General features: G+C 42.3%; 1 protein-coding gene across 1 annotated transcript in view; it reads left to right on the top strand.

Annotated features, from left to right (window-relative positions):
- The first annotated feature begins 7,876 nt into the window (after nt 1-7,876).
- SMPD3 (sphingomyelin phosphodiesterase 3) overlaps nt 7,877-25,371 on the top strand; it is a 280,787-nt gene continuing 263,292 nt past the window's right edge. The window contains exon 1 of the mRNA XM_060788073.2: nt 7,877-8,007. The gene's annotated coding sequence lies outside the window, so the exon portion shown is untranslated. The remainder of the gene's footprint in view (nt 8,008-25,371) is intronic.

The raw sequence follows: 25,371 nt of genomic DNA, 5'->3' as shown, positions 1-25,371 counted from the left end.
CCACCAGTAAACACAGTATTTTGTGTTCGTCATGGAGGTTCTCTGTGGGAAGTCTGGTCCAATTCTATCGTTGGTGGGGTTCAGAATACTCTTTGATTGTAGGTGATTTATAAATCCCAGCAACTACAACTCCCAAATGTCAAGATCTATTTTCCCCAAACTCCACCAGTGTTCACATTTGGGCATATTGAGTATTTGTGCCAAGTTTGGTCCAGATCCATCATTGTTTGTGTCCACAGTGCTCTCTGGATTTGGGTGAACTATAACTCCCATACTTAAGGTCAATGCCCACCAAACTTCCAATATTTTCTATTGGTCATGAGACTTCTTCAAGGTTTATTTTCCCTATGCCGTCGCGCCTGGGGGCTATTATCCTCAATAAAGGAGGGATGGACGTGGCATCTTTCCCCCAAGGGATTGCTTTTTGCCCTCCTATAGGAAACTGGAACTCCCAAAAACCCAAAACACTGTAAAATGCTCAAAATGAGTTTTATTGAACACAAAGAGTTATTTCTTTAAAGCAATGAGCTGGAAAAGTTCAGAGGGTGAAGGAAAACATACTTTACAGTCTCTATTAGTCCTGGGTCCAAGGGGTTTGAAGCTGAGAAGCCTCACCAGGTTTCCTCTTCCTCAATGGCTGTGAATGCCGGAGCAAACCACAACCCCAGTTCAGATGGCCTATTTTTGAAGACTCAGAATCTTCCTCTGGTGCCAAAAGAACTGATGTGAAGGCGCTGGGGTCTCCTCAATGTTATCCAGGATGATCTGGACATAAAGCATGAGTCCCCAGGGTAAAAAACCTCAGAACTGGTGCTAAGAGGTAACTTAAATCAGGGTCCTTAAGAACGAAATATTTTACTCACGTCCATGTGGTATGATCTCTGAAGGCAGAATGAAGAGAAAGGAAGTTCTCCCCTCTTGCAGGAAGAGGTGGAGCCAAACAGTACTGATTGACAGCTACAAGCAACCAATCCATACAACTGTACACAAGCAATGTAAAAAGGGGGCAGGATTAAACATGATACAACAGTTTAAGTCTAACAACTAACAGTTCTATACATAGATGGCGCCACTCGCGCCGTCACATTCCCCCAAACTCCACCTGTGTTCATATTTGGGCATATTGAGTATTTGTGCCAAGTTTAATCCAGATCCATCATTGTTTATGTCCACAGTGCTCTCTGGATTTGGGTGAACTACAACTCCCATACTTAAGGTCAATGCCCACCAAACTTCCAGTATTTTCTATTGGTCGTGAGACTTCTTCAAGGTTTATTCCCCTCCCCCCCCCCCCAAACTCCACCTGTGTTCATATTTGGGCATATTGAGTATTTGTGCCAAGTTTGGTCCAGATCCATTATTGTTTGAGTCCACAGTGCTCTCTGGATGTAGGTGAACGACAACTCCTATACTTAAGGTCAATGCCCACCAAACTTCCAGTATTTTCTATTGGTCGTGAGACTGTAGGTGAACGACAACTCCCATACTTAAGGTCAATGCCCACCAAACTTCCAGTATTTTCTATTGGTCGTGAGACTGTAGGTGAACGACAACTCCCATACTTAAGGTCAATGCCCACCAAACTTCCAGTATTTTCTATTGGTCGTGAGACTGTAGGTGAACGACAACTCCCATACTTAAGGTCAATGCCCATCAAACCCTTCCAGTATTTTCTGTTAGTCATGGGAGTTGTGTGTGCCAAGTTTGGTTCAATTCTATTGTTGGTGGAGTTCAGAATACTCTTTGATTGTAGGTGATCTATAAATCCCAGCAACTTCTGACATTTCACCTGTGTCTATGGCAGGGATCCCCAGAGGTTGTGAGGTCTGATAACAACCCTTCTCTCTTGCTCAATTAGAAGGACCACTTTTGCTTCGTGGCCCTACAATTTCCAAAACCGTTCGTTCTGATTTTTTATTTACCCTCCACTTTAAGATTGCCTTGATTGCAGAAAGCAAACATAATCTCGCTCTGTGTGTGTGTTTCCCCCCAAAACAGAATTACTGCGACTTGGAAGATTTAAAAAGACAAATCTAGGTTGCAGGATTGCAACGGCTGTTTTGTCTTAATCTGGCTTTGGAAGCAGATATTCCTGGTTGTTCCTCCATTGAATGTTTCTCTTTAATAGTTTGGCAACTTGTAATGCAATTGACCTTGCGGTCACTTTCCTTGGATTGAAGCCATACGTTATGGAGCCGAAACCATCTTTCATAAAAACTATCTGCCGACTTTTCTTCTATCCGCATAGTTAATCGATCCATTTTTGTCATTTTAGATCGTGTCCTGCCATTCTCTGTACTAGTCCATGTCACTATCTATATAAATAAAAATGTAATGTTCGTTTGTGGGATTAGCATAACTCAAAAATCACTGGACAAATTGACATAAAATTTGGACACTATACCCCTAACAGACCAACAAGTGACCATCACTCATAAAACCTCAAAAAAAAAAAAAACCTGCGGAAAAGACCCCAAAACCCCAAAACCTATAGGACAAAAAGCTAAATGAGGATACAGAAAAAAGGCAAGGAAGAGGGAGGGAAGGAAGGAAGGGGAGAAAGAAAGAAAGAAAGAAAGAAAGAAAGAGAGAGAGAGAGAAAGGAGGAGGGAAAGGAGGAAAGAGAGAAGGAAGCATGGAAGCAAAGAACAAAGGAAGGAAGGAGAGAAAGAGGAAGGAAGGAAAGAGGGAGAGAAGAAAGTAAGGAGAAAAGGAAAGGAAAAAAGGGATGGAAAGAAGGAGTGAAGGAAGGAGGGAAAGAAGGAGAGAAAGAGGGAGGGAAGGAAAGAAGGAAAGAGAGAAGGAAGGATGGAAGCAAAAAATGAAGGAAGGAAGGAAGGAAGGAAGGAAGGAAGGAAGGAAGGAAGGAAGGAAGGAAGGAAGGGAGGGAGGGAGGAAAGAGGGAGTGAAGGAAGGAGGGAAAGAAGGAGAGAAAGAGGGAGGGAAGGAAAGAAGGAAAGAGAGAAGGAAGGATGGAAGCAAAAAATGAAGGAAGGAAGGAAGGAAGGAAGGAAGGAAGGAAGGAAGGAAGGAAGGAAAGTGGGAACGAAGGAAAGAGGGAAAGAAGGAGAGAAAGAGGGAAGGAAGATTGGCCACAGCCACGCGTGGTGGGTTAACTAACAGGCTCTACTACTACTACAACAACAATGCACTTTGAGTGTCCCTTGGGAGAAAGGAAGCGGGATATAAATACTTTTAGCAATAATAATAATAATAATAATAATGCACTTAGATTCCCCTTGGGAGAGAAAAAGCAGGATATAAATAGATATCGCAATAATAATAATAATGCACTTTGAATTTCCTTTGGGAGAGAAGTGGGATATAAATACATACTTACTTACTTACTTAGGCGATCCCTCGTTGGACGAGTAAGATGGTCTTCCATTATGGATTTCCTTGTGGGTCCGTATGTGGCTGTGGAGCCCTATTCTTGCTCTGCATCTTCTTCCGCAGTGAGGGCATTGGTTTCCAGGTGGAAGGCGGTCCCGGTCGGGGTTGGCTTGAAGCGCCTTCCTCCTGGCACGTTTCTCTCTTTCACCCTCCACTCGTGCCTCCTCAAATTCTGCAGCACTGCTGGTCACAGCTGTCCTCCAGCTGGAGCGCTCAAGGGCCAGGGCTTCCCAGTTCTCAGTGTCTATGCCAGAGTTTTTAAGGTTGGCTTTGAACCCATCTTTAAATCTCTTTTCCTTTCCACCAACATTCCGTTTTCCGTTCTTAAGTTCGGAGTAGAGCAACTGCTTTGGGAGACGGTGGTCAGGCATCCGGACAACGTGGCCGGCCCAGCGGAGTTGATGTTGGAGGACCATCGCTTCAATGCTGGTGGTCTTTGCTTCTTCCAGCACACTGACGTTTGTCCGCTTGTCTTCCCAGGAGATTTGCAGGATTTTCCGGAGGCAGCGCTGATGGAAACGTTCCAGGAGCTGCATGTGACGTCTGTAGACAGTCCACGTCTCACAGGCATATAGCAGAGTTGGGAGGACAATAGCTTTATAAACAAGCACCTTGGTCTCCCTACGGATGTCCCGGTCCTCAAACACTCTCTGCTTCATTCTGGAAAATGCTGCACTCGCAGAGCTCAGGCGGTGTTGTATTTCGGCGTCGATGTTGACTTTGGTGGAGAAGTGGCTGCCAAGGTAGCGGAAATGGTCCACATTTTCTAATGTGACACCATTAAGCTGTATTACTGGCATTGGAGAGGGATTGGCTGGCGACTGCTGGAACAGCACCTTGGTTTTCTCAATGTTCAGTGACAGGCCGAGCTTCTCATATGCTTCTGCGAAGGTGTTTAGAGTGGCTTGTAGATCTTCTTCTGAATGCGCACAGACGACATTGTCATCATAAATACATATAGCAATAATACATATAGCAATAATAATAATAATAATAATAATAAGAAGAAGAAGAAGAAGAATGCACCTTTGCTAACTTTACTGGTGATAAATGCCACCTAAACACATTTTTACAAACATTCTCCTTCAAAACACTAAAAAGTGTACATATCAGCCTTTTCCTGCACAATTTCCCTTGTTGTTCTAAATGCGGTAACATTGTGCCCTAGTTTCTGGCCCCAGTCTTTTGATTGTTTCTTCTTCCATCTCTCTCTCTCTCTCTAGTTACATTTTGGCAATCAGGTCTTCTATTTATTTATTGCAATTTGAACTCGTTGTTTTTCTTTTGATCAAAACCAAAAGGCTGTAGCAATGTGATGCGGCGGCAAAAAAAGCCAATGGGATTTTGGCCTGCATCAATAGGAGCATAGTGTCTAGGTCCAGGGAAGTAATGCTCCCCATTCTCTATTCTGCTTTGGTTAGACCACATCTGGAATATTGTGTCCAATTCTGGGCACCACAATTCAAGAGAGATATTGACAAGCTGGAATGTGTCCAGAGGAGGGCGACTAAAATGATAAAAGGTCTGGAGAACAAGCCCTATGAGGAGCGGCTTAAGGAGCTGGCCATGTTTAGCCTGAAAAAGAGAAGGCTGAGAGGAGATCTGATAGCCATGTATAAATATGTGAGAGGAAGCCACAGGGAGGAGGGAACAAGCTTGTTTTCTGCTTCCTTGGAGACTAGGACACAGAACAATGGCTTCAAACTACAAGAGAGGAGATTCCATCTGAACATGAGGAAGAACTTCCTGACTGTGAGAGCCGTTCAGCAGTGGAACTCTCTGCCCCGGAGTGTGGTGGAGCTCCTTCTTTGGGAGCTTTTAAACAGAGGCTGGATGGCCATCTGTCAGGGGTGATTTGAATGCAATATTCCTGCTTCTTGGCAGAATGGGGTTGGACTGGATGGCCCACGAGGTCTCTTCCAACACTTTGATTCTATGATTCTATGATTCTAAGTGTACTCGGGGTGCACCTACACTTCAGAATTAAGGCAGTTTGGCATTCCTTCAACTGGGATCCTAAGAGTTGTAGTTTGGGGAAACAACAGCACTTTTTGGGAGAGAAGGATTAAGAGTTTCCTATGATTCCCAATGCAATGAATTCATGGAATGAGTAGTTCAATGAGGCACCAGTACTCTTTGGGAGTGAAGGCCAAAGACCTTGCCAAACTACAAATCTCATGATTTTAAAGCTATGGATTCATGGGATGTGTAGTTCAATGAGGCACCAGTACTCTTTGGGAGTGAAGGCCAAAGACTTTGCCAAACTACAAATCTCATGATTTTAAAGCTATGGATTCATGGGATGTGTAGTTCAATGAGGCACCAGTACTCTTTGGGAGTGAAGGCCAAAGACCTTGCCAAACTACAACTCTCATTATTTTTAAAGCTATGTATTCATGGGATATGTAGTTCAGTGAGCCAAAAGCGCCCTTTGGAAGAGAAGGGTTAAGACCTTGCCATGATTTTTAATGCTATGGATTCATAGGATGTGTAGTTCAATGAGGCGCCAGTACTCTTTGGGAGAGAAGACCAAAGACATTGCCAAACGACAACTCTCATTATTTTAATGCAATGGATTCATGGGATATGTAGTTCAATGAGCCAAAAGCACCCTTTGGAAGAGAAGGGTTAAGACCTTGTCAAACTACAATTCTAATGAATCTCAATGTTTTGGATTCATGGGATGTGTAGTTTAATGAAGCACCAGCATCCTTTGGGAGAGAAAGCTTAAGACCTTGCCAAACTACAACTCCCATGATTATCAATGCTATGGATTCATGGGATGTGTAGTTCAGTGAAGCACCACCACTCTTTGTGAGAGAAAGCTTAAGACCTTGCCAAACTACAACTCCCATGATTCTCAATGGTATGGATCCATGGAATGTGTAGTTCAATGAAGAACCATCGCTCTTTGGGAGAGAAAGTTTAAGACCTTGCCAAACTACAACTCCCATGATTATTAATGCTATGGATTCATGGGATGTGTAGTTCAATGAGGTGCAAGCACCCTTTGAGAAAGAAGGGTTAAGACCTTGCCAAACTACAACTCCCATGATTATCAATGCTATGGATTCATGGGATGTGTAGTTCAATGAGGTGATTCTCAATGCTATGGATTCATGGGATGAGTAGTTCAATGAGGTGCAAACACCCTTTGAGAAAGAAGGGTTAAGAACTTGCCAAACTACAACTCCCATGATTCTCAATGCTATGGATTCATGGGATGAGTAGTTCAATGAAGCACCACCACTCTTTGGAAGAGAAAGCTTAAGACTTTCCCAAAGTACAACTCCCATGATTCTCAATGCTATGGATTCATGGGATGCGTAGTTCAACGAGGTGCAAGCACCCTTTGAGAAAGAAGGGTTAAGACCTTGCCAAACTACAACTCCCATGATTCTCAATGATATGGATTCATGGGATGTGTAGTTCAATGAGGTGATTCTCAATGCTATGGATTCATGGGATGTGTAGTTCAATGTGCTGCAAACACCCTTGGAGAAAGAAGGGTTAAGACCTTGCCAAACTACAACTCCTATGATTCTTGATGCTATGGATTCATGGGACGTGTAGTTCAATGAGGTGCAAGCACCCTTTGAGAAAGAAGGGTTAAGACCTTGCCAAACTACAACTCCCATGATTCTCAATGCTATGGATTCATGGGATGTGTAGTTCAATGAAGTGAAAGCATCCTTTGGGAAAGAAGGGTTAAGACCTTGCCAAACTACAACCCCCATGATTCTCAGTGCAGTGGATTCATGGGATGTGTAGTTCAATGAGGTGATTCTCGATGCTATGGATTCATGGGATGTGTAGTTTAATAAGGTGATTCTCAATGCTGTGGATTCATGGGATGAGTAGTTCAAAGACCTTGCAAACTACAACCCCCATGATTCTCAATGCTATGGATTCATGGGACGTGTAGTTCAATGAGATGCAAGCACCCTTTGAGAAAGAAGGGTTAAGACCTTGCCAAACTACAACTCCCATGATTCTCAATGCTATGGATTCATGGGATGAGTAGTTCAAAGACCTTGCAAACTACAACCCCCATGATTCTCAATGCTATGGATTCATGGGATGAGTAGTTCAATGAGGTGCAAGCACCCTTTGAGAAAGAAGCGTTAAGACCTTGCCAAACTACAACTCCCATGATTCTCAATGCTATGGATTCATGGATGTGTAGTTCAATGAGGCACCAGCTCTCTTTGTTGAGGGCTTAAGACCTTGGCGAACTACAACTCCCAGAATCCCATGGGATTCTCAAGTTCAGGCGGCATCAGTGAGGAATCCAAAGGACTCCTGGGAGATGTAGTTCCAAAAGTCCCCTTAATGAATTAACTAACACAGAGATGAATCCCCCTGCTGGCGTCAGAGGGCAGAGATTGCGCGTGGACGGGGGTGGGGCGTGGCTTGGGGGAAGATGCTTCCACCAATAGGGGAAGCTTGGGGCGTGGCTTAATGTTTGAAGGGGCGTGGCGTGGGTGCAGCTAGCTGGCTGTCACTGGGCGAGAGGCGCGCGTGGGGAGCTGTTCTGTCTCTTGGTGCTGAGCCTCTCGCCGCGTCGGAAGGCATGGGACCGGCCGCTGCTTCCCTTCTTCCTCTCCAGGCACGGTAAGAAAAAGAAAAGAAGGGAGAGAAAGGCATCCCCACGCGAGTTTTTTATCCCCACGCGAGTTTTTTGTCCCCACGCGAGTTTTTTTGTCCCCCCACGCGAGGTTTTTTGCCCCCACGCGAGGTTTTTTGTCCCCCACGCGAGTTTTTTTGTCCCCCACGCGTGGGTGGGGATCGTGGGATCCCCACCCATTGGTGTGTAAGAGGAGAGGACTCAGCAGAAGGGAAGGCAAGCCTCACCAAGAGATGAGAAGCAGCTCCAGCCTCTTCTTATCCTCTCTGTTCATAGTAGCGTGGGCTCTGTGAATGGCTTTCCCTCTCCTTTGTGAATGGCTGCCTCCTTTCCTTTCACGCTTGCCTATTGTGCCTGGCAGTGGGGAGTGGGCAGGAACACTCAGCCCATTCCCACTATGGGCATTGTCATTCTCATGCTTGGAATGGTTTGGTGTTTCATGCCCACTCCCCCATTGCCAAGCATTAAAAATATAATAATAATAATAATAGGAATGGATTGGAGTTTTATGCCCACTCCCCATTGGCAAGCATTAAAATAATAATAATAATAATAATAATAGTAATAGGAATAGATTTGAATTTTATGCCCACTCCCCATTGGCAAGCATTGAATTATTATTATTATTATTATTATTATTATTATTATCATCATTATCCACAGATATATAAACCCATTGTCCTACTTCCAACAGACCTCACTACCTCTGAGGATGCTTGCCATAGATGCAGGCGAAACGTCAGGAGAGAATGCCTCTAGAACATGGCCCTATACCCTGAAAAAAACCACAAGAACCTAGTTATTGTCATTATTATTATTATTGGAATGGCTTAGAGTTTCATGCCCACTCCCCACTGCCAAGCACTAAAAATATAATAATAATAATAATAATAGGAATGGATTTGAATTTTATGCCCACTCCCCATTGGCAAGCATTAATAATAATAATAATAATAATAATAATAATAATAGGAATGGCTTGGAGTTTTATGCCTACTTCCCCTTGACGTGCATTAAAATATATTATTATTATTATTATTATTATTATTATTATTATTATTATTGGAATGGGTTGGAGTTTCATGGCCACACCCCATTGGCAAGCATTAAAAATCTAATAATAATAATAATAATAATAATAGGAATGGATTGGAGTTTTATGCCTACTTCACATTGCTAAGCATTAAATTTCTATTATTATTATTATTATTATTATTATTATTATTGGAATGGCTTGGAGTTTCATGCCCACTCCCCATTGGCAAGCATTAATAATAATAATAATAATAATAGGAATGGATTGGATTTTTATGCCTCCTCCACATTGCTAAGCATTAAAATATATTATTATTATTATTATTATTATTATTATTATTATTATTTGAATGGCTTGGAATTTCATGCCCACTCCCCATTGCCAAGCAATAATAATAATAATAATAATAATAATAATAGGAATGGATTTGAATTTTATGCCTACTTCACATTGCTAAGCATTAAATTTCTATTATTATTATTATTATTATTATTATTATTATTATTATTATTATTATTATTATTTGAATGGCTTGGAATTTCATGCCCACTCCCCATTGCCAAGCATTAATAATAATAATAATAATAATAATAATAATAATAATAATAATAAAAATAATAATAGGAATGGATTTGAATTTTATGCCTACTCCAGATTGCTAAGCATTAAATTTCTATTATTATTATTATTATTATTATTATTATTATTATTATTGGAATGGCTTGGAGTTTCATACCCACTCCTAACTGCCAAGCATTAAAATAATATTATTATGATGATTATGATTATTGCTACAGTTATTATCATTATTATTATTTAAATGGCTTGGAGTTTTATGTCCACTCCTCATTGCTAAACATTACAAAATAAATAAATAAATAGAACGACTTGGTGTTCCATGCTCACTCCCCATTGCCAAACATTCAAAATATATCATTATAATTGTAATTATTTTACAGACACAAAAACACAGTATGTCATAGCAATATCCAGATCTATATGCTGGATTTCGTATCACAAAATCACAAGTTGAACACTTCCCAAGCATCTAGGACTGTGTGATGTATTATTATTATTATTATTATTATTATTTGGTTATCATGTCCACTCCCCATTGCCAAAAGAAAGAAAGTTATGTCCACTCCCCATTGCCAAACACTGTGTATCCAGCCACAATAGGCAAGCATGAAAAGGATATTATTGTTGTTGTTGTTGTTGTTGTTGGAATGGCTTGGAATTTCATGTCAAGTCTCCATTGCCAAGGACTATACATGCAACTACAATAGACAAGTTTTAGAAAAAATATTATTATTATTATTATTATTATTATTATTATTGGAATGGCTTGGACATGTCCACTCCCTATTGCCAGGCACTGTGCATCTAAGCATTAAAAATGAAATAATAATAATAATAATAATAATAATAGAAATGGGAGCTAGACATGAACACCAAGCTTTATTATTATTATTATTATTGGCATGGCTTGGAGTTTCATGTCCAGTCTCCATTGCCAAGCATTGTGCATCCAAGCACAGTAGACAAGCATGAGAAAAGACATAATAATAATAAAAATATTAATATTGGAAATGTTTGGTGTTTCACGTCCAGTTTCCATGGTCAAACACTATATACCAGCTACAATAGGCAAGCATGAAATAATAATAATAATAATAATAATAATAACAACAATAATAGAAATGGGAGCTAGACATGAACACCAAGCCTTATTATTATTATTATTATTGGAATGGCTTGGAGTTTCATGTCCAGTCTCCATTGCCAAGCATTGTGCATCCAGGCACAGTAGACAAGCATGAGAAAAGAAATAATAATAATAATAATAATAATAATAATAATAGAAATGGGAGCTAGACATGAACTCCAAGCCTTATTATCATAATAATAATAATAATAATAATAATAATAATAATAATAGTTATTATTATTGTTATTAGTAGTAGTAGTATTATTATTGGAATGGCTTGGAGTTTCGTGTCCAGTCTCCATTGCCAAGCATTGTGCTCCCAGGCACAATAGACAAGCATGAAAAAAGAAATAATAATAATAATAATAATAATAATAATAATGGAAAGGTTTGGTGTTTCATGTCCCGTTCCCATGGCCAAACACTATGCATCAGCTACAATAGGCAAACATGAAAAAATAGTAATAATAATAATTAATAGAAAAGGGAGCTAGGCATGAACACCAAGCCTTATTATTATTATTATTATTATTGGAATGGCTTGGAGTTTCGTGTCTAGTCTCCATTGCCATGGCCAAACACTATATATCAGCTACAATAGGCAAGCATGAAGAAATAGTAGTAATAATAATAATAATAATAATAGAAATGGGAGCTAGACATGAACACCAAGCTTTATTATTATTATTATTATTATTATTATTATTATTATTATTGGAATGGCTTGGAGTTTCATGTCCAGTCTCCATTGCCAAGCATTGTGCATCCAAGCACAGTAGACAAGCATGAGAAAAGACATAATAATAATAATAATAATAATAATAATAATAATAATAATAATAAATATTAATATTGGAAATGTTTGGTGTTTCATGTCCAGTCTCCATTGCCAAGCATTGTGCATCCAGGCACAATAGATGAGTATTAAAAAAGAAATAATAATAATTAATTTTAATATTGGATAGGCTTTGTGTTTCATGTCCAGTCTCCATTGCCAACCATTGTGCATCCAGGCGCAATAGATGAGTATTAAAAAAGAAATAATAATAATAATTAATATTAATATAGGAAAGGCTTGGTGTTTCATGTCCAGTCCCCATGGCAAAACATTACGTATCCGACCACAATAGACAAACATTAAAAAAAGAAAGCCATTCACAAAGGAGGGTCCTTGCCATCTGGTACACACATACACGTATTGCATATTGTTGTTTGTAGTAGTAGTAGTAATAATAATAATTCCCTCCAAGCCATTGCAGTAATAGTAGTAGTTGTTGTTGTTGAAAATCCAGGCTGTGGGTTTTCCAGCCTGGTTTCCTTTGTCCCAGGTGCAAGCAGACTACAAATGCCCTGCTTTTTCTATCCGTTTGGCCAGGAGTGGGCGGAAAGCGTGGATTATTATCGCTGTATGATTTCTCAGCCACCGATGAGTAAAAAAAAAAAAAATGAAAGAGAGGGAGAGAAAGGAGAAAAAGAGGTCAATGGCACACCGGAGTCGGCCGGGTGAAGCATTTCTTGGAAAATAAGGCAAGGCGGAAAGAGGCTGAAGTTTAAGGAAGGTGCATGCTGCCATGCGGGTAGAAACCAATGCTAAAAGCTGGCTCCTTTTGTGTGCGAGCGGAGGCAAAAAATGTGAAATTTCACCGAGAAGCTCAGCCTAATCCGGGAGCACGGCGAAGGCAAACCAATTAGCACCCAGCCATATGGCCTCTGCTCCTTTCCTTATAACAGTCTCCTTCCAGACTCTTATCGCCAAGGATCCCCAGTTGACCTGCATAGTGAAATCAAACAATGCTTCGAAACCATGTTTTGGAAGGAGCGAGTGTTTGGGTGGGTTATTATGTGTGCCTTTGACAGTGTCAGCCATTTTTATCTTATTTTATTTGCGGCATGGAAAGGGTTCTGTTTGCTGCAGATGTTTTTACTGCAAGCATTTGTTTTAATATGGTTCCATTTGGCCATTTCAGTGCAACTTGCCCAAGAGGCTTTCGTGCGATAAATGCATGCGTTGTCAGCTTTCCAGGACAAAGCAATCAAGAACCTCCCTCCTTTTTTTCCTGAATCTTGCAAGAGTTGTCAAATATAACATCTATCTGTCATCCATCTATCCATCTATCCATCTATCCATCTATCTATCCATCCATCCATCCATCCATCCATCCATCCATCCATCCATCTATCTATCTATCTCAGTGGCCAATCTGTTGTCAAATATGATATCCATCCATCCATCCACCTGTCTATCTATCTATCTGTCTATCTATCTATCTATCTATCTATCTATCTATCTATCTATCTATCTATCTCAGTGGCCAATCTGTTGTCAAATATAACATTCATCCGTCCATCCATCCGTCCATTCGTCCATCCATCCATCCATCCATCCATCCATCTATCTATCTATCTATCTATCTATCTATATCTCAGTGGCCAATCTGTTGTCAAATATAACATTCATTCATCCATCCATCCATCCACCCATCCACCCATCCAGCTATCCATCCATCTATCTATGTATCCGTCTATCCGTCCGTCCGTCCATCCATCCATCCATCCATCCATCCATCCATCCATCTATCTATCTCTATCCCCATCTATCTATCTACCTATCTATCTACCTACCTACCTATCTATCTATCTATCATCTATCTATCTATCTCAGTGGCCAATCTGTTGTCAAATATAACATTCATCTATCCATCCATCCACCCATCTATCTATCTGTCCGTCCCTCCATCCATCCATCCATCTCAGTGGCCAATCTTGTTGTCAAATATAACGTCTGTCTGTCTGTCTGTCTGTCTGCCTGTCTCTATCTATCTATCTATCTATCTATCTATCTATCTCAGTGGCCAATCTGTTGTCAAATATAACATTCATCCATCCATCCACCCATCTAACTATCTATCCGTCCCTCCATCCATCCGTCCATCCATCCATCTCAGTGGCCAATCTTGTTGTCAAATATAACATCTGTCTGTCTATCTATCTATCTATCTATCTATCTATCTATCTATGTGGCCAATCTGTTGTCAAATATAACATTCATCTATCCATCCATCCATCCATCCACCCATCTATCTATCCGTCCATCCATCCATCCATCCATCCATCCATCCATCTGTCCGTCCCTCAATCCATCCATCCATCCATCTCAGTGGCCAGTCTTGGTGTCAAATATAACATTTGTCTATCCATCTGTCCATCTGTCCATCTATCCATCCATCCATCCATCTATTATCTATATCTCTATCTATCTATCTATCTATCTATCTATCTATCTATCTATCTATCTATCTCAGTGGCCAATCTTGTTGTCAAATATAACATCTGTCTGTCCATCTATCCATCTGTCCATCTATCTATCCATCCATCTATTCATCCATGTATCCATCCATCTCAGTGGTCAATCTATTGTCAAATATAACATTCATCTATCCATCTTTCCATCTATCCATTCAGCCATCTATTGTATCTATCTATCCAGTGGCCAATCTGTTTCTAGAATTTGAAAAGCTTCCAGATCAATAAAGGAAAACCAATAACAATGGGATGGGGCTTCCAGGCATCTTTCAAACTGATGTAGACCCCCTTCGTCTCCAAATGCGCTTGCATTTTTTTGGGAAGAGGGTTCATCATTCAAGCAAACGTAATGTGGATTTATTCCTTTTTAATGCACTGTCGTTCGCTCCCTTGTTCGGCACAGGGTTCGCATGTGCGGTGCATTATTTTCCACACCCGCCCACCTCTTCCTCCATCGCACGCAGCATGTACATCGTAATCTGCTTGGTGCCTTTTAGAGCGCAGAACCGGGCGTTGGTAATAATTGTTCCAGACTGGATAATCCAGAGTAAAGGATCATGGGCTTGATATTGTGCAGGAAATGCTAATCTCTGAGTTCAAATATTATGGTTTTTTAAAAAATGTGTGTATGGTAAAGCACCTGTTGCATAAAAGGGCAGTAAAATATAGGTTATAGATGTCTCTCGTTGCTGCTTTTGTCTTCTTTTTGGGTTGAACGTGATGTTCCTTGTGATAACTCTGCTTCGGAGAGTGATGCGAAACCAGGATATGTTTGTGTTTGTGCCAGGTTGTTGTTGTTATATTATTTATCGTGTCATCAGCAACCATACCATTGTATTACAATTTTAACAGAGCAAAACAAACACAGAAATTAAAAAGAAAAGAAAAAAACACACAGATTTTGCAAATTTGGTAGTTGGTTAAATGTCCTTTGGCCAGTATCTGGCCACTTGGAGTGCCTCTGGTGTTGCTGCAAGAAGGTCCTCCATTGTGCATGAGGCAGTGCTCAGGGTGCATTGCAGCAGGTGGTCAGTGGTTTGTTCTTCTCCGCACTCGCATGTCGAGGATTCCACCCTGTAGCCCCATTTCTTAAGATTGGCTCTGCATCTCATGGTGCCAGAGCGCAGTCTGTTCAGCGCCCTCCAAGTCGCCCAGTCTTCTGAGTGCCCAGGAGGGAGTCTCTCATCTGGTATCACCCATGGATTGAGGTGCTGGGTTTGGGCCTGCCACTTTTGGACTCTCGCTTGCTGGGGTGTTCCAGCGAGTGTCTCTGTAGATCTAAGAAAACTATATCTTGATTTAAGTCGTTGACGTGCTGGCTGATACCCAAACAGGGAATGAGCTGGAGATGTCACTGCCTTGGTCCTTTCACTATTGGCTGCTACTTTCCGGCAGATGTCAGGTGGTGCAATACCGGCTAAGCAGTGTAATTTCTCCAGTGGTGTAGGGCGCAGACACCCCGTGATAATGCGGCATGTCTCATTAAGAGCCACATCCACTGTTTTAGTGTGGTGAGATGTGTTCCACACTGGGCAGGCGTACTCAGCAGCAGAGTAGCATAGCGCAAGGGCAGATGTCTTCACTGTGTCTGGTTGTGATCCCCAGGTTGTGCCAGTCAGCTTTCGTATGATGTTGTTTCTAGCACCCACTTTTTGCTTGATGTTCAGGCAGTGCTTCTTGTAGGTCAGAGTACGGTCCAAAGTGACTCCCAGGTATTTGGGTGTGTTGCAATATCTAACTTTTCTCTCTTAAAACACTCTCAAAATGGCTAGGTTGAGATTCTGTGTTGTTGATGTGAATTTCAAGAAAATGGAAAGATTAGGAAATCATCCAGGTAGATTTTTTTTGGGGGGGGGGGGAGAAAGAACTCCAGTATTTTTTCCAAATGGCCTAAATACCTTAAAGAAACTGGATTCCCCATTTAATCTTGGAAGCTAACTAGAATCATAGAATCCTAGAGTTGGGAGAGACCTTGTCATTAGGCTTGGGCGATCAAGAAAAAAATTGGTTCTAAAATAGTTTCGTTTCTAGGGTGTGCTAGCGTTTTGAAATTCTGAGGACTTCCGAAATTTAAGATTTCAAAATTTCGAAATTTCCAAAATTTCGTAAATTACGAATCGATTCGTTAATGGCGGACACGATTGCACATTATGCTAAAAAAACCTCCAAATCGGACAGGGGGAACTTCTGAAGCTTCCCTCTCCCTCTGTTGTTGACTATTGGTGTGATAAAACAAACAACAACTATATTATATTATATTATTATATTATATTGTTGTATATTATATTATAATACTATTATATTATATTATTGTATATTATATTATTATTATATATTATATTATATTATAATATACAATTATAATATAATATAATAATAATATAGTAATATAATATATAATATAATAATATAATATAATATACAATACTATAATATAATAGCAGGGAGTTTCAGAAAAACATCTACTTCTGCTTCATTGACTATTCTAAAGCCTTTGACTGTGTGGATCATCATAAATTGTGGCAAGTTCTTGGTGGGATGGGCATCCCAAGCCCCCTTCCCTCTCTCCTGAGGAATCTGTACAAGGACCAAGGAGCAACAGTCAGAACTGACCACGGAACAACAGACTGGTTCAAGATTGGGAAAGGCGTCCGGCAAGGCTGCATCCTCTCACCCAACCTTTTTAACGTGTATGCAGAACACATCATGCGAGGATGTGCGGGGCTGGATGAATGCAAAGCTGGGGTGAAAATTGCCAGAAGAAACATTAACAACCTCAGATATGCAGATGACACCACTCTGATGGCCGAAAGCGAGGAGGAGCTGAGGAGCCTTCTAATCAAGGTGAAAGAAGAAAGCGCAAAAGCCGGGTTGCAGCTAAACGTCAAAAAAACCAAGATTATGGCAACAAGAATGATTGACAACTGGGAAATAGAGGGAGAAACCGTGGAGGCCGTGACAGACTTTGTATTTCTAGGCGCAAAGATGACTGCAGATGCAGACTGTGGCCAGGAAATCAGAAGACGCTTCCTTCTTGGGAGGAGAGCAATGTCCAGTCTCGATAAAATAGTGAAGAGCAGAGACATCAGACTGGCAACAAAGATCCATTGCCTAGTCAAAGCCATGGTATTCCCTGTAGTCACCTACGGGTGTGAGAGCTGGACCTTAGGGAAGGCTGAGCGAAGGAAGAGAGATGCTTTTGAGCTGTGGTGTTGGAGGAAAGTGCTGAGAGTGCCTTGGACTGCGAGAAGATCCAACCAGTCCATCCTCCAGGAAATAAAGCCCGACTGCTCACTGGAGGGAAAGATACTAGAGACAAAGTTGAAGTACTTTGGCCACATCATGAGGAGACAGCAAAGCCTAGAGAAGACAATTATGCTGGGGAAAGTGGAAGGCAAAAGGAAGAGGGGCCGACCAAGGGCAAGATAGATGGATGGCATCCTTGAAGTGACTGGACTGACCTTGAGGGAGCTGGGGGTGGTAACGGCCGACAGGGAGCTCTGGCGTAGGCTGGTCCATGAGGTCACGAAGAGTCGGAGACGACTGAACGAATGAACAACAACATATTATTATAATATCATTATATAATATATTATATTATATTATAATTGTATATTATATTATATTATATTATATACTAGCTGCACCTGGCAACGCATTCCTGTGGCATAGAGTGAGGGTATGAAAAATAAAGTAATGAGAAATTTTGGGCAAGAAGGATGCCAGGAGAAAGAGGAGGGAGGGGGGAATGTGGGATTTGCCAGCTGGAAGGAAGGAAAGTAGCCCAGTGCAGCCCAGAGTGAGGCAAGAAGAAGCACGAGGAAAGATCTTTTTTCACACGTACTGCTCTTGAGCCAGGCATCATCTCCCATTCTATATCTTTGCATTTTGTTTTTCCTGCCAAAGTGGAGTATCTTGCATTTCCCACTGTTGAACTTCATTTTGCTAGTTTTGGCCCATCATCTCTCTAATCTGTCAAGATTGTTTTGAATCCTGCTCCTGTCCTCTGGAGTATTGGCTATCCCTCCCAATTTGGTGTCGTCTGCAAACTTGATGATCCTGCCTTCTAGCCCTTCATCTAAGTCATTAATAAAGATGTTGAACAGGATCGGGCCCAGGACGGAACCCTGCGGCACTCCACTTGTCACTTCTTTCCAAGATGAAGAGGAAGCATTGGGGAGTATCACCCTCTGGGTTTGTCCATTTAACCAATTACTGATCCACCTCACTGTAGTTTTGCCTAGCCCACATTGGACTAGTTTCCTTGCCAGAAGGTCATGGGGGACCTTGTCGAGGGCCTTACTGAAATCTAGGTACGCCACATCCACGGCATTCCACAGAGATATTTTTGTAAAAGCAAACGAGGAATACAAGGAGGGCAGTGTTTCCAATCCGTCCCCAGATTTACCACTGTTTTGATATTTCCTGGAAAGCAGAGCTGGCCTTCTTCCCCTGTTTAATAATTGATGAGCCAGCATCTGGGAAAGGTGCTGTGTAGACAACAAAGTCTGTGCGGAGCTAAAGCCGATTAGCAGATTTCCCCCCTGCGGTTTTGCATTCTGTAGCCCAGGGGGAAGACAGATGGCCCGCCGGATGGCGTTGGGCTTGCGCGGCCATCTTCGCCCAGGCCGTGGCAAGGGAGGATGGAACGTGTAGTCCGGCAACATTTGGAGGCTGCATGTCTCTTGCCTCTGATGTAGATGGTGCAGCAGTGGTTTTGATTGCCAATGCATGAAATGAGAATGTCAAGTGAGAGAATGGAGGCCAATTTCTGTGCATGGTGGAGAGGTGATTTCGATGATGATATTGTAGAATCATAGAATCAAAGAGTTGGAAGACACCTCATGGGCCATCCAGTCCAACCCCCTGCCAAGAAGCAGGAATATTGCATTCAAATCACCCCTGACAGATGGCCATCCAGCCTCTGTTTAAAAGCTTCCAAAGAAGGAGCTCCACCACACTCCACAAGGGGCAGAGAGTTCCACTGCTGAATGGCTCTCACAGTCAGGAAGTTCTCCCTCATGTTCAGAAGGAATCTCCTCTCTTGTAGTTTGAAGCCATTGTTCCGCGTCCTAGTCTCCAAGGAAGCAGAAAACAAGCTTGCTCCCTCCTGCCTGTGGCTTCCTCTCACATATTTATACATGGCTATCATATCTCCTCTCAGCCTTCTCTTCTTCAGGCTAAACATGCCCAGCTCCTTAAGCCGCTCCTCATAGGGCTTGTTCTCCAGACCCTTGATCATTTTAGTCGCCCTCCTCTGGACACATTCCAGCTTGTCAATATCTCTCTTGAATTGTGGTGCCCAGAATTGGACACAGTATTCCAGATGTGGTCTAACCAAAGCAGAATAGAGGGGTAGCATTACTTCCCTAGATCTAGACACTATGCTCCTATTGATGCAGGCCAAAATCCCATTGGCTTTTTTTGCCGCCACATCACATTGTTGGCTCATGTTTAACTTGTTGTCCACGAGGACTCCAAGATCTTTTTCACACGTCCTGCTCTCGAGCCAGGCATTGTCCCCCATTCTGTATCTTTGCATTTCGTTTTTCCTGCCAAAGTGGAGTATCTTGCATTTGTCCCTGTTGAACTTCATTTTGTTAGTTTTGGCCATTCATCTCTCTAATCTGTGCAGATCGTTTTGAATCCTGCTCCTGTCCTCTGGACTATTGGCTATCCCTCCCAATTTGGTGTCGTCTGCAAACTTGTATTAATTTACTAGCCACACCCTGCCACGCGTTGCTGTGGCTCAGTCTGTATATATGTGGTTTGTGTGTATATATATGTGTGTGTGTGTATATGTGTCTATATATGTTTGTGTATATGTGTGTGTTTGTGTATATATGTAGTTTTGTGCATGCGTTGTAATGCATTTTTTTGTTTTATGGCTTTTTAAGTCTCTTCTGCTGTGTTTTTCAGTGTTTTATGAATGATGGCCAGTCGTTGACTTGATACATGTATTGTGTCCAAATTTGGTGTCAATTTGTCCAGTGGTTTTTGAGTTATGTTAATCCCACAAACAAACATTACATTTTTATTTATGTAGACTGTCCCCTGACATGAATTGCTGTGGCCCAGTATATGTGTTTTGTGTATGTGTATGTGCATATATATTTGTGTTAATGTGTATATATGTGTGGTTGCATATATATATTATATATGGTTTTGCGCATGCATTGTAATGTACACATCAAATAATAAACCAATTAATCGATATTATTATTATTGGGTTGTTGTAGCTTTTTCAGGCTATATGGCCATGTTGCAGAAGCATTCTCTCCTGACGTTTCACCTGCATCTATGGCAAGCACCCTCAGAGGTTGTGAGCATCCTCAGAACTCACAACCTCTGAGGATGCTTGCTATAGATGCAGGTGAAAAGTCAGGAGGGAGTGCTTCTAGAACATGGCCATATAGCCCAAAAAACCTACGACAACCCAGTGATTCCAGCCATGAAAGCCTTTGACAATTCATTATTTATATATTTATTTATTTACAGTATTTATATTTTGCTCTTCTCACCTCGCAGGGGACTCAGGGCGGATTACAATGTACATATACATGGCAAATCTTCCATGCCATAGACACACAACATATATAGACAGACACATAGAGGCTACTTAACATTTTTCATGAGGGTATTTTAGCCACCAGGGGAGCTGTTGCTTCACCGTCCATTTGTGACACTGATGAAGTACTTCCTCATTCTTTGCATGCTTGCTGGAGATTTTTATGGTCTCGTAAATTAGTTAAATTAGCCTCCCCAGATAAGTGGTACCTAAATTTCCTACTTAGAATCATAGAATCAAAGAGTTGGAAGAGACCTCATGGGCCATCCATTCCAACCCCATTCTGCCAAGAAGCAGGAATATTGCATTCAAATCACCCCTGACAGATGGCCATCCAGCCTCTGTTTAAAAGCTTCCAAAGAAGGAGCCTCCACCACGCTCCGGGGCAGAGAGTTCCACTGCTGAATGGCTCTCACAGTCAGGAAGTTCTTCCTCATGTTCAGATGGAATCTCCTCTCTTGTAGTTTGAAGCCGTTGTTCCGCGTCCTAGTCTCCAAGGAAGCAGAAAACAAGCTTGCTCCCTCCTCCCTGTGGCTTCCTCTCACATATTTATACATGGCTATCATATCCCCTCTCAGCCTTCTCTTCTTCAGGCTAAACATGCCCAGCTCCTTAAGCCGCTCCTCATAGGGCTTGTTCTCCAGACCCTTGATCATTTTAGTCGCTCTCCTCTGGACACATTCCAGCTTGTCAATATCTCTCTTGAATTGTGGTACTTGACAGATTCAACTGTTTTTCAGGTTGGAAAGGTCGACAACAAGCTACACAAATTGGTTGGAAGCTCACTCTGACCCGTGCTGGCTTCGAACTCAATAGTGATCTTTATGCAGCTGACTCTCAGCCAGCTGCGCCACAGTCCCAGCTATTATTATTATTATTATTATTATTATTATTAAATTATTTATTCACACCCCACTTTATCATGCTGAGAGGTGTTAAGATGTGCCTGGTTGTTTCCTCTCTGTTGTTTTGCTGTTGTAATTTTAGAGTTTTTAATACTGGTAGCCAGATTTTGTTCATTTTCATGGTCTCTTCCTTTCTGTTGAAATTGTCCACATGCTTGTGTATTTCAATGGCTTCTCTGTGTAGTCTGACATGGTGGTTGTTGGTGTGGTCCAGCATTTCTGTGTTCTCAAATAATATTCTGTGTCCAGGTTGGTTCATCAGGTGCTCTGCTATGGCTGACACCTCTCAGCAAGAGATTTTCCCAGGCTCAGCCAGGCCTTCAAATGCTAATGAAGGTGGTCAGTTGAAACATTCACACCTAGCTCCAGCAGAGAAGAGCTCTTTGCCCCACCCCAGCCATTCCACAGATATATAAACCCATTGTCCTAATTCCAAAAGACCTCACTACCTCTGAGGATGCTTGCCATAGATGCAGGCGAAACATAAGGATAAATGCCTCTAGAACATGGCTCTATAGCCCAAAAAAACCCACAAGAACCTAATGATTCCAGCCATGAAAGCCTTCGACAATACAATATTTCAAGTTTTTTGGATGACATCCCTAAATCATAGCTTTCGAAGTTGTATTTCATGCAGTGGCTTCTGATTTGTTTCTGCTGCTTGCTTCCAAAGTCCCAAAAAGCTTAAGGCCAGGATTACTTACAGTCCGCCAACTAATACCTGGTGTTATGGGCTCTACTTCGGAGGGAGGAATTGGCCAAACCACCTCAGAGTCATCCTTCCTTAAGGAAAGCCTATGGAATCCATGGCGTCGCCATATGTCGCCGGGAGCTTGAAGGCACATCTGCCAAATGATATTATGTATGTTGCTCATATTTAGAAGAGATGTTCCCTCAAGTGGTGAAAGACAGATGTTTATTTTTATTTATTTATTTATTTCTGTTGCTTATACCCCGCCCTTCTCACCCCCAAGGGGGGACTCAGGGCGGCTTACAAAAAGAAGGCACAATTCGATGCCTTATCCAAATACATACAATTATAAAAACAATTACAATAGTTAAACAATTAACGAATTAAAAACATCAGTATATAACACAATAACACAACAATAAACAGTCTCATGGTCAGTGTCTCGAGTTCCATAGGTCCAATAGGTTTCGTCATTATTTGCCCATCATTATGGTCTTTCTTTTTTAGCTGCCAGGATTTCCAAAAGCCTGGTCCCACATCCAAGTTTTCAGCCTTTTTCTAAATGAGAGAAGGGAAGTTGCCGATCTAATCTCCCCGGGGAGTGAGTTCCACAGGTGGGGGGCCACCACTGAGAAGGCCCTGCTCCTCGTCCCCGCCAGTCTCACTTGTGATAAAGGCGGGGTCGAGAGCAGGGCCTCCCCAGAGGATCTTAAACTCCGAGGTGGGATGTAGAGGGAGATCCGTTCGGACAGATACACTGGGCCGGAACCGTATAGGGTTTTATAGGTCAAAACCAGCACCTTGAATTGTGCTCGGAATTGGATCGGCAGCCAGTGGAGCTGGCATAACAGGGGGGTGGTATGCTCCCTGTATGCCGCTCCGGTGAGCAATCTGGCTGCCTCCCGCTGGACTAGTTGGAGTTTCCGAGCAGTCTTCAAAGGCAACCCCACGTAGAGTGCGTTGCAGTAATCCAACCGGGATGTGACAAGAGCATGGACCACCGTGGCCAGATCCGACTTCCCAAGGTACGGTCGCAGCTGGCGCACAAGTTTTAATTGTGCAAAAGCTTTCCCGGCCACCGCTGAGACCTGGGGCTCCAGGCTCAGCGATGAGCCCAGGATCACTCCCAAGCTGCGAACCTGCGTCTTCAGGGGGAGTGTAACCCCGTCTAACACAGGCTGTAACCCTATACCCTGTTCGGCCTTACGATTGACCAGTAGGACCTCTGTCTTGTCTGGATTCAATTATGAATCCCTCATCTATGTACCTTACATTTAGCATACCTTGTTTCGCGATGGGAAGGTAAACACAGGCTTAGATTGGAAGCCTCATTGCCGAGGTTTGTATTTCCAATCACTGAAGGCAAAACATGGCAAGTATAGGAAATACAGAACCTATATGTCACTGGGCAGCTTGAAGGAACATCTGCCAAACTATATGATGTGTGTTCAGAGGCAGCCCTAGGTAATTTTCAATGGTAAGCAAACAGTATTTTGGCACCCCCCCCCCAACCAATTATTGATATATATTTTCTGTTCGTCATGGGAGTTTTGTGTGCCATATTTGGTTCAATTCCATCATTGGTGGAGTTCAGAATGCTCTTTGATTGTAGGTGAACTATATATGGCTTCAAACTACAAGAGAGGAGATTCCATCTGAACATGAGGAAGAACTTCCTGACTGTGAGAGCCGTTCAGCAGTGGAACTCTCTGCCCTGGAGTGTGGTGGAGGCTCCTTCTTTGGAAGCTTTTAAACAGAGGCTGGATGGCCATCTGTCAGGGGTGATTTGAATGCAATATTCCTGCTTCTTGGCAGAATGGGGTTGGACTGGATGGCCCATGAGGTCTCTTCCAACTCTTTGATTCTATGATTCTATGATCCCAGTAACTACAACTCACATATGTCAAGGTCTATTTTCCCCCAGGAGCGCCTCAAGAACGCCCCTGGGCAAAATCAACTATACTGCAAATGCGTACTTTGTGTAATGGGTTGCCAAGGCTTCCCCCGGACTGCTAGGGCTGTTGTGAGCCGAGGGGGCACTCCTCAAGTGGAGGTCGAGGGGCATTTACAGAGGCGCCCCTGGCAAAAAAAGTGTACTGCAACCGCTTACTTTGCATAATGGATGAGCCGCCCCTGTGTGTGTTGCACATATTTAGAAGAGATGTTCTGTGCTGGTATGGCTGTACCAGGAGCTCCAACTTTATTTGCTTTGTATTGAGTGTTTGCTTGCACTCCAGGGTTTCAGGGGTTCTGCAGAAAGGTGGCTTCCTTTGGTTGCAGTCGTAGGGCAAGTCACCTGTCCATCATTGTTAAGTTTTTGTTCCGCCCCTTGCTCAGGGCAATTGGAAAGGGAAGGGAGCCATTTTTAGTTAGTCTTAGTAAGGAAAGCTAATGTACAGGACGTGTACAAGCTTCTCCTGTACAAAAGTTTCAACCCTTAAGACTTTCTGGGGGAGAACAGTCTTAAGAGCATCCAAAGATCTCCAAAGATTTCCAAGGAAATATCCCTAAAGCTTTTGGAAATTTCGGAAGGTGAACAGTTTGGAAGACCAAAGAACTCCAGCTGGAGAATATACTGGTCTTACTGGTAGGTCCACTCGGTGTTTTGAGATGCAGTTCGATCCAGTAGCGGAGCCCACATCAGTAAGAATTAGATTACAGTCAGCCTGAGAGAAGTTAAAAAGGGGATTTTCCTTTAAAGTAAAGAATGCTTTTGAGCTGTGGTGTTGGAGGAAAGTTTTGAGAGTGCCTTGGACTGCGAGAAGATCCAACCAGTCCATCCTCCAGGAAATAAAGCCCGACTGCTCACTGGAGGGAAAGATACTAGAGACAAAGTTGAAGTACTTTGGCCACATCATGAGGAGACAGGAAAGCCTAGAGAAGACAATTATGCTGGGGAAAGTGGAAGGCAAAAGGAAGAGGGGCCGACCAAGGGCAAGATGGATGGATGGCATCCTTGAAGTGACTGGACTGACCTTGAGGGAACTGGGGGTGGTAACGGCCGACAGGGAGCTCTGGCGTGGGCTGGTCCATGAGGTCACGAAGAGTTGGAGACGACTGAACGAATGAACAACAACAAAGAATCGGTTATTGAAGACAATTGCCTGTCCTTCGTGGACAAGATTAGGAAGCCACCAGTT

The sequence above is a fragment of the Anolis sagrei genome, chromosome 8 (genome assembly GCF_037176765.1).
Source record: "Anolis sagrei isolate rAnoSag1 chromosome 8, rAnoSag1.mat, whole genome shotgun sequence".
NCBI classification, from domain to species: Eukaryota; Metazoa; Chordata; class Lepidosauria; order Squamata; family Dactyloidae; genus Anolis; species Anolis sagrei.
The sequence above is the reverse complement of the archived record's forward strand: the minus strand, read 5'-3'. Positions and strand labels throughout refer to the sequence as shown.